This window comes from Rhinopithecus bieti, unplaced genomic scaffold (assembly GCF_001698545.2).
Source record: "Rhinopithecus bieti isolate Rb0 unplaced genomic scaffold, ASM169854v2 scaffold_9581, whole genome shotgun sequence".
Lineage (NCBI taxonomy): Eukaryota > Metazoa > Chordata > Mammalia > Primates > Cercopithecidae > Rhinopithecus > Rhinopithecus bieti.
In genome coordinates, this window is record NW_016806413.1 from 4,299,221 (window position 1) to 4,319,619 (window position 20,399).

Below are 20,399 nucleotides of genomic sequence, written 5' to 3' on the forward strand. Positions count from 1 at the left end.
CGCTTGAACCCGGGAGGCGAGGAGGTTGCAGTGAGCTGAGATTGCACCACTGTACTCCAGCCTGGGTGACAGAGTGAGACCCCGTTTCAAAAAAAAATAAAAAATAAAAAGTACATTGTGCTTGAAGAATGAGTATAAACCCGACTGTCCTGGGCAAACCACCCGCCTCAATAGTGAGGGATCTGATCTTGCTGGCTTGGGTTGTTTGAGGACCCACTTGGGAGCAGCCAGGGCTGCTCTCCCCAGTTCATTTACTAACACTGACAAAGGGAACAACGTGCTAACCTCATGCTAAGCACCCAGACATAAAAGTCACAGTCAGACACTAGCAGAGGGCCATATCAGTGGAGGGTTAACAAGCATTCTGTGGAAAATTGTGCTCTGTGCTCAGATAAGTCCGGAAAAACTGTTTTGCATAAGAGTATTTAAGTTTTGGTCTTTAAGTACAGGACTTCTCAGGACCTTTAATATCCTAATGTGGATTATGAAGCTCCAAGAAGAAAATACAGTATGCCGTATTTCAGATTTATTTTCCTGTGGCACATGGCCCCCTCAGAATACATTTGGTTGCTTTCCAGAAATCACATATGGTTCCTTGAGGGATTGTTTGAGGCAGATCTGAAATACCAAAGTGGCTAGTATTCTCTGATTTGGGAAATCCGAGTTCCCTTTCACTAAGGAAGGCTCCAGAGATAGATGGCTTATCCCTTGGGATCCACAAGGCATGTTTCTCTGGATGTGGTAGCAAAGGCTCCAGGGAAGGGAGGGGGTGTTGACAGACACATATTGAGTGACTGCTTGTATCAGGTAAAATCTGGCCAGGGCCTCTTGTCTCCTGAGTGATGCTTGTTTTAGCTGTTGCTTTATCTTTTGCTAAGAAACCCAGGGGATTCTAGAGTGTCAAGCGATAACATGATGGGGCTTCTATCTTCAGCCTTACCCTTGGACCTGAGGCCCTGAAGATAAGCCTTATCACAGATTTATTTTTACTATCTTCCAAGCCTGGAACAACAGCTGTTTATAGGGGATGGTTGAGCTGAGTGTTGATTCTGCTGTGGAGAAGCCAAAGTCCCTGCAGTCTGCACATTCGACAGTCTTCATCCATCATGCACGAGGCCGGAGACCTGTAACAAAGAGTACATTCCTGTGATGGCCTGTAAGAGTTGATTATCCACACAGGAAAAATGAAGAACATTTCTTCCCGCAAGAGTCAGCATTTATCATCTCCCTGTTTCTGTCATCATCCTGGGCTTTTATTCCTAGACAATTTTGTACCATTGAGTGCTTTATGATTAGAAATAAATCAGGCCAAGTGTGGTGGCTTGTGCCTGTAATCCCAGCACTTTGGGAGCCCAAGGTGATAGGGACTCTTGAGCCCAACAGTTCTAGACTGGCGTGGGCAACACAGTGAGATCCTGTCATTACAAAAAATTTTTACAAATTAGCTGGGCATAGTGGTGCATGTTTGTGGCCCTGGCTTCTTGGGAGGCTGAGGTGGGAGGATTGCCTGAGCCCGGGAGATTGAGGCCACAGAGAGCTATGACTGCACCACTGCACTCCAGCCTGAAAAACAGAGTGAGACCCTGTCTCAAAAAAAAATGAAAAGAAGAAAAGAAAGCAAGAAAGCAAGAAAGCAAGAAAGCAAGAAAGCAAGAAAGCAAGAAAGAAAGAAAGAAAGAAGAAGGAAGGAAGGAAGGAAGGAAGGAAGGAAGGAAGGAAGGAAGAAAGGAAAGAGAGAGAGAGAAAAAGCAAGAAGGAAAGAAAGAAAGAAGAAAGAAAAGAAGAGAAAGAAAGAAAACAAAAGGAAAAAGAAGTAGATCAAAGCTCATCATATCAACTAGGAGCAGTGCACACCCAAGGATTCTGAGGACAAATACATTGTGTGGTGGGAAGAGCACTGATCAGGAAGTTGAAAGACCCAGGCCTATCTTCAACGTTTTGCCCCTTACCAGCCCTGGGCTTCAGGGTTTTCTTGTTCGTTTGTTTGTTTGTTTTTAATCTATAAAATATTTGAATGAGATTATAATAACCAAGTGTCTGGTATATGATTTGTGTCAAATGTAGCAGCATCAAAGTTTACTAACCAAGACTAAGAAACGCATTAATTTTGTGCATACACACACATACAAACACACACATTTGACCACATCTTGCTTCAGAGTTATTTCCTTCTAAAAGGAAAAAACATTTACATTGACCAATTAAAGGGAATTCTGCCTCTTTTAATTCTACTGTCTCTTTTGTGTAAATATTCAGTTAATTCTAAGTTCAGCTTGCTGTCTGAAATGACGATACTCATCTCTCAAGGAATGTCCTTACCCCTCCTACTTTCCAAGGCCCCTTTCAAGGCAGGGGAAGGCACATGAATTCTCCTGGTGTGGTGGGGAGGTAGGTCTGGGCTCCACGTGCTGTCCTCCAGGACCCTGCTCTGGGCAGCTCCCCACTCCCAACCTGGCTGCTGGTTTCCTTGCACTGGTGTCCACTAAGCTTTGGCGGCTCCTACCTTGTCTTGGGTAAAGAGCAGGTTTCATGCTGATGGCCATGATCCCTGCCATTGCCCCTGGTCAGGGTGTCTCCCGCTATAAGGCTTTTTGATCCAACTCCAGGGCTGTTGGTACTTGCATGTACTCTCTGGTAGCACCTGTGGTTCAAGGCTGCCAGGAGCACCATGCCCATCCCACCACCTGGGTACCTCCGTCCACCAATGCTGCTCTAAAGCTGGCATACCATGTTGGCTCTGAGAGCTGAGGCTCCTGTTATCTTTTCTCCCTGCCACTCTGGGTCAAGGCTTGGGGGTGGGGCATTCTCGATTTCTTCTTAGAGCCTCAGGTGGTATCTAAACTTCCATCCTCTCACCTCCCCATCTCCCATCGTCAGTGTCCTGTCCCCCAATCTGCAGTCATCTCCCAGTACTCTACATTATGCTTAGAGTAAAATTCTCTGTGCACAGACCTCCAAGCTTTGTATTGATATACTGAGGCATTTAGTCCAAAGGGTACATATATTCCAGGTCCAGGATACTTTTATCAAATGGAAATAAATTCCATAACAGGTGAGAAGATGGGAAAGAGGAGAGAGGTACACAGATATGACCACTCTCAGACTCAGTTAGGATGACACAGAAAGAAAGATCTGAAGATAGAACAGAGTATAATACACAGAGCTGTAGAGGCCATCGTCCCCTTGGCTTTGAATCCAACTTAACTTTGGAACAAGACTTCCAGAATTTTCTTCGCTACATAAATCCTGCTGTGGGTAACAGGTGCCCAACTGTGCACACAGGTGTGTTGGGCCTTAAGAAATGTCTCCACTGAGTCCACTCCTCACCTGAGGCCGAGCAGGGCTAGAAGCCTGATGTCCTGGGGCTCAGAGTCATAGGTTGCTCTGTAATACAAGGCTGATTTTGCAGGTGAGTTGGTGATTCTAATTTCCACCACTTCTTGCTGGAAAATGTCTTAGACATTCAAAGCAAAGTGTAGAGTAAGTGAACTCATTAAAACCACAAATCACTTGACTTAGGGATAAAAAGTTACACAAAATCTAGTTAGTTGCTAAAAAAGCTATGTGAAATTTATTCAAGCTATTAGATTTAGCAAATGTAAGACCACAAATATAAATTTTTAAGCTGAAGAAATCTAAGCTCAGAAGTTTCTATTCTATAAACCAAGTTTACTTCAAAAAAGAAAAAAGCTGTCCTTCCTGTTCACTTGAAAAAATGTACCAGGTTCTTTTTTCACTCCAAATAAGCCTAGGTTGGCACAGGAAGCCAGAGCCACGTGGCTGGCTGTCAAAATGCCATGGATTTGGCCATGCAGTGACCACTCAACAATCCCACCTTCTTATCAAGTCAAATGCCATCAACTTATTAAAATTTGCTTCTTTAATTTGTGCAACAGAAAAAAAAATAAATAAAAACTAAAATGTACTCCTGAACAGATTTAAAGTTTCATTTTTAAGTTTAATTAAACAGTTTGGGTTTGTCAGAAAGTGAGCTAAGGTGGAGGTAGGGCCTCAGAGAGACAGGCAGTGTTCAAGCTCAGAGAGGAGGGTCAGAATGGAGAGAAAAGGAAAGGTGTCTGAAGCCCAGAAGGCAGGAAGAGGAGCCCATGGTCAGGCAAGTGTGGGAGAAGAGGAAGGCACTACGTCAATTACGTCTCACATTCAGGACTTCAGAGAAAGCAGGAACAAGGAGCATTGAGCAGCAGACTCAAGAACAAAAGCCAAGGATCTGGGCAAGGTCAGGGTCAGCAGAGTTCAGAAAGGGGATCAGAGGGTCTTCAAGCCAGGTGGATGGAGCTCAAAGGCAGCAGGAAGGACTGGAAAAGCTCTGCCCCTAGGCTGAGAGCCACCAGTCACAGGCAGGTGCCCCTGACTGGTGGAGAGTGAGGGGCAAGTCTGGGTTGGTCTTGCTTCCAACTTTTACCCAGCCTCAAACCTAGCTCCCGTGTCTCCACCTGCTGGGCTCTGTATGTCCTGGCTTTGGACCTGGCGCCAGCATCTGACCTCCAGAACAGCTGCTCTGCCTAACAGTTCTGCTCTCCACCAGCACTCACCCCAAAGCCAGAAGCCTGAAACCCTTGATTCTCCCATTCTTGCTGTCCACCATCCCCCATGCCTCCTCTGCCCCCGCAAGCCAGCCTGCTTATCCTCCCGAGACTTCCTTGCACTCACTGCCTTCCTGGCACAGCTCCTCTGCTCCTTGATGCCTAATAAATGTTTCAGTTGAGTGAATGAGACCATTGGGTAAGGTTTTCTTTTCAACTGCCTTCTCGGCCTGATAGCAGGAGGCTTTTGCTAACAAGCTGTCCCGAATAATGTTGGTTTTGTATTTCAGTATTTGAAACTGCATTTTGGGATGTTAGTAAGAACAAAACCCAAGGGTGCTTTCTAAGTAAGGGACCAAATGTTTAAAGTCCACAGCAAAAATAAAATAATGAATACCCTGGAGGGATCTTGAAGCCAGTGCTGGAATTTCATATTTGTTACAAGTATTCTTCCATCCAGCTTGAGAACTATGAAAGCAGCTCAGAACTTCCCTTAAATTTCGTAAACAATCTCAAGTAAGGGACACCATCCCTATCTGGGGATGGAGATGCTTCACCTTAGCAACAAGAAGCTAATTCTGGGTCAGGAGAGGGAAGTTGGTGGAAATGCTTGTTTGGTAGAAAAGCATCAATTAGTAAAGTAAACATAAATAACATTTGATGATATTAGATCATTACTGATCATTTTTAGAAACCCTGGTGTCTTCACCCTGTCCCTCACTTTTTGTCAGATGCTCTATTGACTCTGTCCCCTGAACACCTCTTGGGTCTATTCACCCTTTCTAATCTGATGACCTTTACTGATTAAAACCCTTATCATCTCTTTCTTGGATCCTGACAACAGACTCACACCTTGGCTAGTTTTGAGTGAATGGATTTGAGTGAAAGGTATTTTCTTGAATGATAAGAGTATTATCTCAGAAAGGCAGGCAGGGGCCAGACAGTAAAGGGCTTTTGGTGACAGCCTGGGAACTGGATCTTTAACCATGCTCTTTCCAGTGCCTTTGCAGAAGGGTATAAAGCCCTTTTCCAAGCAGATGGGCACCATAGTACTGTTCCAGATGTCACAGACAAAGGCAGGATCAGGGAAAAGGTCTAGGTTCTTGGTTTCATATAGGGTAGCTTCCAAAAGTTGCCATGGCGTCTGTAAACTGGTGGGAGTTTCTCTTAGCATGCTAATGCATTAAGATTAATATGTAATGAATGAGCAATAGGCACAATTAGAGGTTGCTTTTGTCACCATCCTGATTCTGGCCAGGTTCAGCCAGTTTCTTTACCACATCCTGTTTTATCAGCGGAGGCTTTGCGACCTGTGTCTTAAGAAACAAGTCTTGCCAAACTCCTGTCTCACCAGCATGAGAAGCATGGGCTGATGCCAAAGTGGCAGAGAGGTTAGGGACATGCAGGTCCCTGGGGCTCACGCAGTACCAACACCACCAGAAACTAAACCAAAAATTCCCTAGTGCCCAGGTTTCCACTCTTACCTTTGATAGGATCAGGAACCAGGCAGGAGGAACCCCTGATGGGGAATGCTATCCATTGTTCTTTCTCAAAGGAGCTGGAGAAAGTAGAACCATGTGAGTATTCTTGTTATCTCTGCTATTTTTCATGCTCAATTTCTGCTGTATCGCATAACTCCTTATCAGTTTGCAAATTAATTCAACCTTTTTTTTCACAATGGTGACTACTTCCCATTTGTAATTCTCAAGCTCTTACCTGCAAAGCATTGAACATTCTTATTAAAGCTTGTTTAAAGACGTCTTTCTTTGATAAAGTAGCAATTATCAGGTATATGGGTTGTGCCTCAGAATCATTTATCATCTTACAATCAAAAGGATTAATTTGGCTTCTGAACACTATGCATCTGGATGCTTTCCAAGCAGCAGTAGCATCACCAAATGGTGACCGAGTCATTGTTATTGCAATGGATAATAGATGAACCTTTGGCAGTAGGGGGATTCAAGAACATCATGGTCCCCTAGAGTTCCTCCTTTCAGTCTTAGAATCATTAATGGGAAATAGTCCAGATTCCAATTTTGCTGTTTTCTTATCTCTGCTCTGGGAACCCAAGAACATCTTTGTCAATATTGCTTAACCGCCTGGTTATACTTTCTGAAAAGTACATATCTTGAATCAAGAGAACCATATGCATTTGCTGCAGTCTCCCCATACAAATCTCTAGAAAATTAAGAAAATGTATCTTTTTAAAATTAATAATTATCTTGGAAAGCAGGAGAGAGTGCCTTTAGTGAAAATTATAAGAGATGCCTAAAAATCAGAAGGCAAATAGGATCAGACTGAAGGCGGAAACCAAATCCCAAAACAGGCAAAGGAAGAACTCCTAAAAAAGAGGGAGGTATTCTAGAGGGAGCTCCAAGTTTGAAGAGGCAGGTATAGATATCTGAAGTGGCTCTGGTTGGAATATGGAAGGAGAAACAGCCCCTCTTCTTCTTTTTTTTTTTTGAGACAGAGTCTCACTCTGTCGCCTGGGCTGGAGTGCAGTGGCACGATCTTGGCTCACTGCAACCTCCGCCTCCTGGGTTCAAGTGATTCTTCTGCCTCAGCTTCCTGAGCAGCTGGGACTATAGGTGCCTGCCACCACACCTGGCTAATTTTAATTTTATTTTTTAATTTTATTTTAGTACAGATGGGGTTTCACCACATTGGTGAGGCTGGTCTTGTACTCCTGACCTTGTGATCCACCTGCCTCAGCCTCCCAAAGTGCTGGGATTACATGCGTAAGCCACCGCACCTGGCCCAGCCCCTCTTCTTATGCCAAGCAAAAGGTGACAAAGGTGTCATCATTCAGGTGGGAGCAGTGAGTGTAGTTATTCAGGTCAAGAGACATCAGTACGCTTCATGGTTGATGATCCAAAGAGACCAGTAGCCCTTACTTCCAGAAATCCAGACACTCTTTGCACAGCTGCACACCACTCCTTGCCTGCATCATTGGTGACAGGCTGTGGGGAACAATACCATGTGGACAGAAAGGCTTTCAGGTAAACAAATGCAAAAAGGAACACACAACCAAAATGTACAAGAACAGAGAAAATCAAGATTATAAGAGAGGCACTAATGAAACAGATGAATGCACACCTGAGGAAGCACAGTTAATCCAGCAAATAAAACTTCAGTTGGTTAAGACAGAATTTCACATCAAGCAAGAACAAGTTACTGAGAAAAAAGAGTTAATTACAAAAACTAAAAAAAGAAGCCAAGTATGGTGGCTCACTCCTGTAATCTCAGCATTTTGGGAGGCCAAGGTGGGTGGATCACTTAAGGTCAGGAGTTCGAGACCAGCCTGGCCAACATGGTGAAACCCCATCTCTAGTAAAAATACAAAACTTAGCCGGGCGTGGTGGTGCACACCTGTATTCCCAGCTACTCAGGAGGCTGAGACACAAGAATCATTTGAACCCAGGAGGTGGAGGCTACAGTGAGCTGAAATCGTGCTACTGCACTCCAGCCTGGACAACAGAGCAAGACTCTATCTGGAAAAAAAAAAAGTCTTTATTTGAGTTTTTCTTATAATAAATGAGATTGAATACGTTTTCATATGTTTAAAGGATATTTGAACTTACTTTTCCATGAACTGTGTGTTCATATCTTTTGCCCATTTTCTATAGTTTTCTTTTGGACCTTTTCTTCTTAATTGTAAGAATATTTACATATTATGGAGATTGGCCCTTTGTATCTGATACAAGTTGTAAATACTTTTTTTCTCAGTTGTTATTTGTCATTTGTCTTTGTCTTGATGTTTGTTTTGTCATGCAAAAATGTTTAAAAGTTCTTTTATTTAGTTAAATTTATCTATCTTTTAAGAAAATTGCATCTGAATTTTAAGTTATAGTTAGAAAGGCACTATCCACTTCAGGTTTTAAAGGAATTCATTCATATTTTCTTCTAGCACTCTTAATTTTTTGGTTTATTTTTTGAGATGGAGTCTTGCTCTGTTAACAGTCCAGGCTGGAGTGTAGTGGCACAATCTCAGCTCACTGCAACTTCTGCCTCCCAGGTTCAGGTGATTCTCCTGCCTTAGCCTCCCGAGTAGCTGGGACTACAGGCGAATGCCACCACACCTGGCTAATTTTTGTATTTTTAGTAGACACGGGGTTTCACCATGTTGGCCAGGCTGGTCTGAAACTCCTGATGTCAAGTGATCCGCCCGCCTGGGCCTCCCAAAGTGCTGGGGTTACAGGTGTGAGCCACCATGCCCGGCCTCAAAACCGATTCTTAAACATCCCATTTCCTCAGTGATTTGAGACACCTTTAATATGGACTGAATTGACACATACATTGGGTTTACTGCAATTCTTTTTATTTTGTTTTATTGATCTGCCTGTTTTTAAATATGTCAGTTTAATTATTGAGGACTTTTAGTATGTTTTAATATTTGGCAGAACTGGACACAATATTTCCCAGTATATTTTTAAATTTTTGCTTCAAGAATTCTCTTGCGCCAATGTTGACTTTAATTGTCTCGCAGTGGAGAACTTCATAATTCATCTTGTCATGTTCTTGCACGGGCGCAGGGTGACGTGGCTGGGGGGTGATTTTTGGTACTTTTATAGGAATCGCATAAATCTTTTAAATAATTTGAGGAGCATTAAAATCTTTATGATTCTGTCTTCCTATCTAAGAATACTTTTTATCTTCCATTGGTTCAGGTCTACTTTTTGGACTTTCAGGGAGTGTTGTAGAGTTTTACAAATAAACATTTACACACTTCTTATTTAATTTATTCAGATATTGTATCTTTCTGATGCTAAAGAGTGGTGGCAATAGTTACTTCCTCACAGTGTTTATTTCTCTAGCAGAAATGTCTTCAGCATTTCCAAATTAAATAGAAAGCTTGCCTTTGGGTTGAGACATATCTATTTGATCAGAACTTGACCCTGATTTTTTCCTCCCCCAGGAGGTGGTGAGTGTTATTTTGTCTTGTCTGGATGGAGGTTTGCTTTGCTCTTGAATGTCCAGGGTGGAGAGAGACTAGGAGAAAGCACAGGAGGTCTATTTGGTGTAATGTGCTCCTTCCTTTTCATCTTCACCATCAACAGAGACAGCAGAACACTTGCTTGCAGCACACTTGCTTGCAGAACTGAACTTGGAGGCTGGATTTTCCTCAGGTTTCTTTAGCTCAGGTGCAGATCTGCAGACTTGATCTTTTTGCCATCTTTCCTGTCTGACTCCTTCCAGCTGTCTTTGTTCCCTCCATCTCCTGGACCATGGCCCGAGTTCCCAGTTTGGACTTTTGGACATTCATTCCATCTACTTTATTTTCATCTTTCTTTGCTGGTCCTTCCTCTGAGGGTTGAACTGGAGGTACTTTTCCCTCAATACCTGTAGGGGATTGCTGCTCTGTGTCTGAGCTCTGAGATGGAATACGAGGATTAGAACTTCTTTTCACCTAAGCAGTTTCCTTTGGTGGAGGGGCTGGCATCACCTTGAGGAGTTGATCAGGTTTGGGAGGCTTAGAAATTGGAGAGTGGCAGTGTTTCTCTTTATTGAGTGTTTCATTTTCTAGAGACTTCTCACTCTCTCTTCGTCATGCATCCTGGTCTGATGTGCTTCTGCCTGATGCGGCTGGGTCCCAGTCTGCACTGGCTCACTTCCTGTCCTCCACCATTCCCATTCCTGAGTTTCTTCACTTTGCCAGCTTGGATGTCTCTCCAGAGGCCATTGTTCTAGGTTTGGCTCATCCAACTGCCACTATAGTTTCTCTTGTTTCTTCTGTAGCTGTTCTTCTGCTTCTCTTTTTCTAGCAACTGTGTCAATGGACTTTCCCCCTCCAAAGATAGAAGCTACTTAACTGGGACGGGGGTGCTAGAAGAGGAATCGTCCTCCTTATGAGTGCTCTGAGGCTTTAGATTCAGTTCTGATCTTTGGGAGGGACCCCTATCCTCATGCCTATAATCACCCCAAGAGTAATCATCTCTGGAGCTCCATGATCAATTGTCTTGTCTGTCTTACTGGTCTTCACCTGCCTCTTCAGTAGTCATCATCTCTGAGGTACCCACTACCAAATGCTCTTCTACCACTGCCTGTTGCAGAATCACAGCCTCTATCATAGTCGCTGCTGCCTCAGTCATCATCTTAATCCTGGCCCCCACATCGATCTATATCCTGGTGTGAGCCCTCTCTAAACCCATCCTGATACCCATCATGATACTGGTCTGAATCGCATGATCTTGATACTTGTCTCCAAAGCTATCATCACCTCTTCTAGGCAGGTAGTCATCAAAGCTGTCTGTGGCAGGATGGGCCTCCAGTATATCTGTTTTGTCAGTATCCTGATTTCTATCCTGGCCAAGAGAACAGTCATCCCTGTCTTTATCCTGTGCTTGGTCAGCAATATCCACTCTAATTATCCTGTTACCTAGAGACTCTTCATTGAGACCCAGGAAACTGAACAGGGAATCCAGGTCCTCAAACCCAGGATAACTAAAACTTTTCAGCCTCTCTGGATTGCTGGGTTCATGTGGTCAGTGCGCTGTACCGATATTTAATCCTCTAAATAATTCCTTAATTGAGTCTTCTATCACATCATAGAGCAGGTTCCCTAGAAGAGCATTGTAGGATGGTGATTTGGGAAGATGGCTCCAATCAATATGGGGTTCCCCAGCAACCCGTGGAACAGCGGGAAGAATGGAATGGTCAATTGGAGATGTCCTACACACATCGTCATCATTACTGTGCCAAGTGGTTGAAGCATTTCCTCTGGCTCATCTGTTTCATCAGCCCAGTCTGGGAATATAGGTGCTTCCTCCACCAGTCTGCCCATCCTCAGCCAGAAAGTCTATTAGGAAAATTGTCTTCTACTTCTCCTTCTCCTCCTCCTCCCCTCCTCCATCTTCTCCTCCCTCCCTTCCCCTCTTTCTCCTCCTCCCCTGTCCCTCCTCCTCCCCTTCTCCTCCTCCTCCTCCTCCTCTTCCTTATTCTTCTTTTCTGAGGCCGCCCTGTTGGGAGACAGAGAGAGAACACGAAGGCTTGATTTTACTTTTGAGGGTTACTTTTAGCAAGGTGGAGATGTAGGAAAATTATATCCCAGGATTGTGTAAAAGAAAGGCACAATTAGAGAATCATAAGACATTTAATGTGGCTAGAGAGTAGATTGCCTATGAAGGGAGAGACAGGAAACATAGATGGAGATCATTCAGGGGCATCTCACAAAGACCCCACAGGCTATGCTGTTCAACTTGGACTTTCTCCCATTGATAATAGAAAACCCAAGGGGATGGCATTATTAGATTTATATTTCAGTAAGATTCTGGGGGTAATGACTGATAAATTCCACTGGCAAAGCATTTCAAACATGACTGCAAATCAGACCAGATATCATCCAACCAAATAAACCGAGAGGAAGAACAAGAACAATCACAGCCATTTCACTATTATTTTTCTTAAAAAATGACTTAAAAATTATAGAGTAAGTAGACTAACAATGAAGACCATATATTTATGTCTCCAAAACCTGAGGGTTCTGCAAGAGATACCGAGCTCCAGATGATGATGCTGGGTCTTTCTCCAACCTCAGCATAAGCCAGGAGTGGGCAAAGCAGGTCTGGGAGAGTTCTGCCTGAAAGAGGACTCGAAGCTCCATGCTAGGGGCCTGGGCACCCTTACAGCAAGCCACAGAATCACTTTCAGCCAATGAGGATATGCCTCTCTTCTCTCCTTTTCTGTTTTTCTGAGTGGAATATTGAAGAGTCAGGCACAAAGCATAGCATAGTGGACAAAGAAAATAATGTTTATGTTCATGAAAAATTCAACCCTAATTATACCTCTGGGAGCCAGTGGGAGTAATGAAATAGTGTGCCTGGGGTGTTCATTTTGTTAATAGATGCCAATCACAGGGTACTTATTTTCTGTGCCGTTTATAAAGCCTTTGACGGACACAGCTGCTTGCGTCATTTCATACAATTATAAGATATAAAGGATATTATGGTAATTCTTTGGGATGATGTTCATTTAGTGTCTGGTCATGAGAATGCCGTTCCGCCTGTTAGTGCCATATTGCAGCCAATGCAATAGGCAGCTTAGCAGGGGCTCTCAAAAGTATACACATTAACTTTGGCTCAGACACCAGGGATACATTCTGCTGCCATTTAAGATTAACTATTTGTAATATGTTTGTTAAGAATATGGTTTTAAAATTTTATTTCTGTCTCTCAATTTAGGAGTCATAGCTCCTAGATTTCAATCACGTGGACTGAATGACATATACAAGGGTTTTTGACCCATCTGAGATGGAGAAAGCTCAAAGTATGTTTTCCAATGGCAAAAGCAGAACTAGATCCACTTTTTCCAAGACGACAGCCAGGTTTCCAAGAGAAAGTGACCAGTCAGCTGAGGTGAACATGGAAAAGTGAAAAGATAAAACTAGCTAGTTGTGTTGTTAGAGGGACAGAGGATATATATAAGCAAGGTTCTTTGGCCCAGAACCAAATTCAGCAACTCAACCATATTGACTTTTGCCCATATTTATTTAGGTTGAGCCCTATAAAAATTCCTGATATTATACTGGTTTTGACCAACAACATCAGTGATTGCATATGCTTCAACCTAATGCTTCAGGAACAAAATCATGACCACCTAGAACTTGGCATAACCTGCAACTGCCTTAACTCCAAATCCTTAAATGCCATGGCTGCAGCCTCCTATCCTCTAAACCTCTCATTTCCTCACCTCTATCACAAATCTGTGTAAAGCCAGATTGGTTTACAGCTCTTCAGGCCCAGTGAGCCACAAGTCCCCTTGGCATCTTTACAAGCAACTCCCACAGATACCTCAGTATAATTATTTTTAAAACATGTTTCAGGAAGTTTTTTACTTAAGCCACGAGGATTGCCAAAATACTTCTCAGAAAATACTATTTTGATAGTATTAGAATTTTACCAATGACCTTAAGCAAGAGGCACAAAAGTGGAATGACCTCCAACTATGAGTTTTGATGAAAGTGAAAAATGCTAACTAAGCCAAAACCACGAGTTCATGCATTCAGCTTTCCCCTGTCTTATAAAATCCCAACCCCACTTTAATCTAGGGTCAGCTGTCCTCTAGTTGCTCTCTGATATGTATCAGTTGAACAAAGTCTTTAATCTCTCTGATGTGTATCAGTTGAATAAAGCCTTTAATCTCTATTTGAGTCACTTAAACAACTTTCTTTTGACATTTGATACCCAGAAAAATGGATTTGGAATGCTGTTTGGGTTGTCTGTCCTCAAAGCTGTCTACTGGTATGTGTCCAGTGGTGTTTGGGTGGGTAGAATGGGATCAGCTTCTCTCTACCATGGTATTGAATTTTGTCTAATGTTGCTTTACTAAGAACACTGCTGTATAGGACAGAGCAAGTCTGAGAATGGACACTGTATGAGTTAGATGGAGCGCCAAGGTGCTGATTTGTTTATGCTGTCTTAGAAACCATTTGCAAGGAAAGAAGGTAGAATGAAATAGGGCAGAAGGGAATTCAAATATCCTCGGGTGTGTGATGAGTGTACATTTCAGCTCATGAACTAAGGAGTCCAATAACTAGAACTTGCTTTATAGTCCATGACTCTACTTAATTTCTGACTCAAGCCCTAGGCCCTCAGGCTGGGCAACAAGGCGAAACTCTGTCTCTACAAATAATACAAATATTGCCCTGCTGGGCTACAGGAAAAACAACCTCAGCTTTTCTTGGGAACCGCACACAAGCCTAGGGTCTTGCTAAGGCATTGGGGATAGGGGAAAGCTATTTGGTCTTCAGTCATCAGTGCCTATGGGAAGCCACAATGACATCTGTTATCCTGTCCTCCTGACTCCTTCAAGGCCAGGCAGGTCTCAGCTATTCCTGTGCTAGAAGCCTTTCTGAATGTGTCTTTCTCTGGATTCTTGCTCTAACAGGGCTACCAAAAAAACAGGGTAATGCACCTCTACTCCTGCCACATCTACTCCTGCCGCCATAGCACTCTTCTCTTCTTCCCAGCCTGGAACAATCTTCTTTTTTTTTTCTTTTTTCTTTTTTTTTGAGACGGAGTCTCGTCTCACTCTGCCACCCAGGTTGGAGTGCAGTGACACGATCTCGGCTCACTGCAACCTCTGTCTCCCGCGTTCAAGCGATTCTCCTGCCTCAGCCTCCTGAGTAGCTGGGATTACAGGTGCCCGCCACTACACCTAGCTAATTTATTTTTAATTTTTTAAATTTTTTTTACTAGAGACAGGGTTTCACCATGTTGGCCGGGCTGGTCTCGAACTCTTGGTCTTGTGGTTTGCCCGCCTTGGCCTCCCAAAGTGCTGTAATTACAGGCATGAGCCACCCCATCTGACCAGAACAATCTATTTTTAGTCTGGGGAAAATCCTTCTCCTTTCATGTTTATTCAAATAAATTATTCTCAGGAATTCACTTCTTCTAAGTATAAAAAGCCAGCAAGACTTCTAGGGTAGTTCTGTTTTCTGACTTGCCACATACCTCCCATGAAGCAATGACCACCAAGCTGACTTAAATGAGGTGAGGAGAAGGGGGAAACAGAGGGAATAAAGAACACATACATTGATGTATCTTTTGATTTTTACTTCCCTTCCATGATGTCTTCTCCATGCTGAGTCTGGTAACTTGGGCTTTGGAATTTACTGATTGGGTAATGCTCCCTGGAGCTGAGAGTGGGTGCCCCTGCCCAAAGGCTTAGATAGCAATCAGGGAAGGGTGGCTCTCCAAAGTGACTGTTACCACAAAGGAGGCAGAGAGAATCAGGGCAGCAGTAAATACTTGGTAGAAAACTAAGCAGTAAAGCCTGGTAGTCTTTTGTGACCTTCTGCCATCCCATAATGATTGGATGTTTCTCCTGTGCCCCCAGAACACTTTCTTCTATTGCCATAGACCACATTCTACTGGGATGGCCATCTTCATTCCTGTCTCCTTCTATACAGAAGGGAAGCTCCTCAGCTGAGGACCTATATTTGTTCATCTGCACACCATAAGCCCCTAAAAGATGGAGACTGAATGAGTAGAGATTAAATGAGTAACTCCTTGAAACATCATGGACTCTGTACCAGCCACAGGTGACTCACATACCCTGGGTGAGCAAGCCTGCAGATGGAAATTGTGGATAACAGCAAACTGTACTGCTCAACAAAATGAAGATCAATAGATAGGAAGCACAGGCCAAAGCAAGCCAGACAATATTTAAAGCTCACAAATATAAAATCATGGACTTGAATTGTAAAATTCATCTGGAATAGAGGTGATATGACTAAAGAGCAGTGCACATAAGGAAGACACAAAGATTGTAGTTGTTTCTCAACTTAATATGAGTAAATGGCTCAATGTAACTGACAAAAGAAAAACAGCAACAACAAAAATGAGTAACCTGACAAATAGCTGCATCTGGAGAGGTACACAATCTAAAACAAATGGGTTCACAGTTTTGCCAGCCATACAGAAAGCATAATGCTGGCCTCTGCTCAGCTTCTGGGGAGGCTTCAAGAAGCTTTCAGTCATGGCAGAAGGTTAAAGGGAAGCAGGCACATCTTACATGGCCGCAGCAGGAGCAAGAGGGTCGGTGGGAGGTGCCACACACTTTTAAACAACCAGATCTCACTGTAGCTCACTCATTATCAGAACACCTCCCAGGGAATGGTGCTGCCCCATTCATGAGAACTCCGCCCTCATGAGCCAATCATCTCCCACCAGGCCCATCTCCAACACTGGGGATTACAATTCAACATGAGATTTGGTGGAGACACAGATTCAAACCATATCACGTCTTTATCTGCAATTTCAATTTCCATGGTTTCAGCTACAGCTACCCATGATCAACTGAGGTTTGAAAATAGGTGAGTACAGTACAATAATACATGTTGAGAGAGAGAGACCACAGTCACACAACTTTTATTACAGTATATTGTTATAATTGTTCTATTTTGTTATTGTTCTTGTTAATCTACTTCTTGCCTGATTTATAAATTAAACAATACCATAGGTATGCATATATAGGAAAAAAATAGTATATATAGGGTTCAGTACGATTTGTGGTTTCAGGCATCCACCAGGGGTCTTGGAATGCATCCTCAATGGATAAGGGGGAACTACTGTATAAGAGAAATTACGCAAATCCTGGAGATAATGTAAAAAAGAACCACAGCATAGCCTATCAATGTCATACTAAGAGTATTACCCAACAAACCTAGCAATCATAATTCTCTAGGGGATATAACTTTGACTTTCAGTATTTAGCATAAATATTTAATTAGTATTTCATATTGTAACCAAATGGGGACTTTAGCTCCATGATGAACTGGCTTTGGAACCTGAGACAGGACATCCCATGTTTGTTTCATATTAACTGAACTGTTCTTTCTGCTGTACACCAGCTGGGGTATTACAGTATCATAGTGAATTTCAACATTCTTAAGAGGAAGTCAGCTCAGGAGAGGAGAAGGGGGTTTGCTCCCAGCGAAGGAAACAGCCTGTGTTAGAGGAGAGAACTCCTGGCATTCACAGGACCTGCAGTGGATCACTCCAGGACCTGCAGTGGATCAACACAACTGAAGGGTGGGTGGCATGGGTAGGCTTGGCATCTGAGGCTGAAGCGGTCACAAGGGGTGGTCAGGAGGGGACTAGTGCACAAGCCCAGGGGTTTACCCATGGCAAGCACATTAGAGCAAGTGTCAAGGCGGCCTGGGAAGAAGGCCAAATTTGCTGAAGAGGAGGTGATACGGCGCAGAGTGAAGCTGACATGGCAAGTTTCTTCTACATTACTCAGTAACTAAAAGCCATATGAACATTTCAAGGTATTAAAAATGGACTTACTGTGAAATAACATGATCTACCAACATAACTTATCCCTTCTAAATGCCTTTTGAAGTTTAAATAGAAATCAATGCACCAGCTCCCACCGTAAAGACTGAAAGAGATGCGCAGTGACATTGGCTCGCTGGCAGCAGGTGAAGAGGTCTAGAGATGTGAGGAGAAAAAACAGATGTGTTTCCCTCCACTCTCACACCACAGCTATCAACACAGACTTCTGTGGCCAAATGTGTGTGTTGTAGTGCAGGGGGAGTCAGGGGACGTTCCCCATACACCAAGCAAGGAATCAATTCTGCAGCAGACACCAGCTGGGGGTCCTCCAACCCTGTTCAATTCCAAAACTATGCCCCTGGAGATAGTGTCACATCCCACAGGGTGAGGCTCAGTCCCATAAGACTGCTTCCCCTGCTGCGATGCTAATCGCAAGCCCCAGGCTGTTTTGCCTGTGCTTCTGACTGTAAATCAAGGATCCCACAACCCCCTCCCCAGGTTCAATTAATTTGCTAGAGTGGCTCACAGTACTCAGGGTAAGACTTACATTTACCAGTTTGTTGCGAAGGATAGTCTAAAGGACACAAATAACAGCCAGATGAAGGGATACATTGGAGAAGCCCTAGAAGTGTCCTGAGCACAGGAGTATCTGTCCCCATGGAGTTGAGGTGTGCTTCCCATGGGCTCTCCAAATTCTGTCCTTTTGGGCTTTTATGGGGGCTTGATTAGCTAATTGGCCATTAGTGAAATTAACCTTCTGCCCCTCTCCTCCCAAGAGGTTATAGGTGGGCTGAAAAGTCTCAACCCTCTTAATTGTGCCTTGGTCTTCCCTGTGACGAGCCCCCATCCTGAAGCTACCTAGGGATTGCCAGCCTCCAGTCTCAATAGCATACCTCGCTTTGGAGATTCTAAGGATATTAGGAGTTGTAAGCCAGAGCATGGGGGCAAGGGTCAAATATTTAGTTCTCACTATCAGAGATGGGCCCCAGAAACTTCTTAGCAAATTCCCATTTTATCCAATCCATTAAAAGCGTCATCATAAACATGAAATTACTTGAAAATTTAGAACAGTAACAGTAGAAAACCCAAATGCAGTGCTAACTAGATATAACAGCAATAAGTATTTTTAAATTGCATATCCAGAAGAGAGGTGGTGGTTAATATGAGAGTGTAATTAATCCATTTGCTGAATTAATTACCACCTTCCTCATCATCTGGGCTAGCAGAGGGTTAGACAAATAAGAGGAACATTGTCAGTCAAAACATAAATATTAGAACCAACCTAAAGTGTAGATGAATAGTTAAATAAATTATTTATGAAATACTCTGTACCTGTTTTTCAACGTGAGATGGAGTTCCTTGCTGTGCTCTAAGAAGGTATCCAGGGTTCTTAGTCCCTAGCATAGAGACATCACCAAAAAAAAAAAAAAAAAAAAAAAAATTTAAGAGACAGGGTCTCGCGCCATCACCCAGGATGGAGTACAGTGGCACAATCATAGCTCGCTGCAGCCTTGACATCCTGGGCTCAAGTGATTCCCTTGCCTCAGCCTCCCAAGTAGCAAAAATTACAGGTGTCCTCCACCATGCCAACTAACTTTCAAAATTTTTTTGTAGAACTGGGTTCTCACTATGTTGCTCAGGCTGAAAAAAAATTATTAAATAACTAAGTAGATACATTGTTTAGTGAACAAAAGTAAACCATACATAGAACATAATTCCAAACAAAAAGGGATACATGTGTTTAAAGTTTTTTTTTGTATCTGTATAAACACAGAAAATATTTGGATGGAATAAGCGTCAATTGCTTAACATGGTTACTTATGTCATTGCTTACAGTGGTTTACTTCTGGAAAAAAGGGTTTGCAAAGGACAATGAGAGGGGTTTTTCACTTCAAATAAAATGTCAGGCTTAGAATTTAGGATACATGTCTCAGGTATGTGAAATGGAACATGGCAAGATATAATAACTTTTTTCGAATCAATCACACTTTTATAAGACATCTTAACATTATATTCTTTTAAAGAGGTTAAAAGAATGCGCAAGAACGAAGAGTGTAGTCATGTTCAGATGGTGTAATAGGACTGGATGGTTGTCTTCTTTGATGGCTTTAAAATTTTAGGCCGGACTGGCGGTAGCTCAAGCCTGTAATCCCAGCTCTTTGGAGAGGCCAAGTAGGTGGTGGATCACGAGTCGGGAGGATCGAACTCCTGGCTACACGGTAAGATCACCCGTCTCTACTAATAAAAATTACAAAAAACTTAGCCGCAAGGTGGGCGGGTGCCTGTAGTCCCAGATACTCGGGAGCTGAGGCAGGAAGTAATGGCGTTAAACCAGGTGAGGATGGAGCTTGCAGTGAGCTGTAGATCTGGCCACTGCACTCCAGCCTGTGGCGACAGGAGCGAGACTCGTCTCATAAAAAGAAAAAAAAAAAAAAAAAACTTTCTAAATGTCTGCAATAAAATTTATTATGTTCATCATAGACAGACCCACACTTTTTAAAGAAAATTTTTAAAGGAAGCATTATCCAAACTCAGTTTTGTTAATGCGAAGGCATCCCCCCTCCACCTGTAACTAAAGAGGAATTTCTCTGGGTTCCCTGTCTATTAAACAAGAAAAACTTTCCCAGTGGCAGGGGATGGAGATCTTCCCAACAGCTTGCAGTCCTTTGTAGCTGATGCTCACAAGTACCTGGATGGCAATGAAACAAGCCTCTATGGCTAAGCTTTCCCAGACTTGCTCACTCCACACTTCATTTATCCATTAAGCCCACATGCTGAGGGCTCTCATACATTTATGGTGTGTGTCAAGCTGCCCCAGCCAAAGTGATTTCTGGCTCATTATGCTGCTCCCAATAAATTTGGGTATTGGTCAGCTTCAAAACAAAATTGGGCAAGTTATATATATATAGGCAAACAACAAAAATTGAGTTCTGTGTGTTTATAAAGGGGTGGTACATACCCAGAAGACAGTGTGACAGGACAGAATGCAAGTTCCAAAATCTCTGAAGAAAGGCTCTGCCAGTTAAGGATCCTCTCCAGGCAGCTTTGCAGGCAGCAATGGGAACAAATAGGAGAGAAA

The 20,399-nt window shown here is 43.0% G+C and overlaps 1 pseudogene; it reads right to left on the reverse strand.

The window, feature by feature from the left end:
• Positions 1 to 9,554: 9,554 nt before the first annotated feature.
• Positions 9,555 to 11,380, reverse strand: LOC108532359 (eukaryotic translation initiation factor 4B-like; annotated as a pseudogene).
• Positions 11,381 to 20,399: the final 9,019 nt, after the last annotated feature.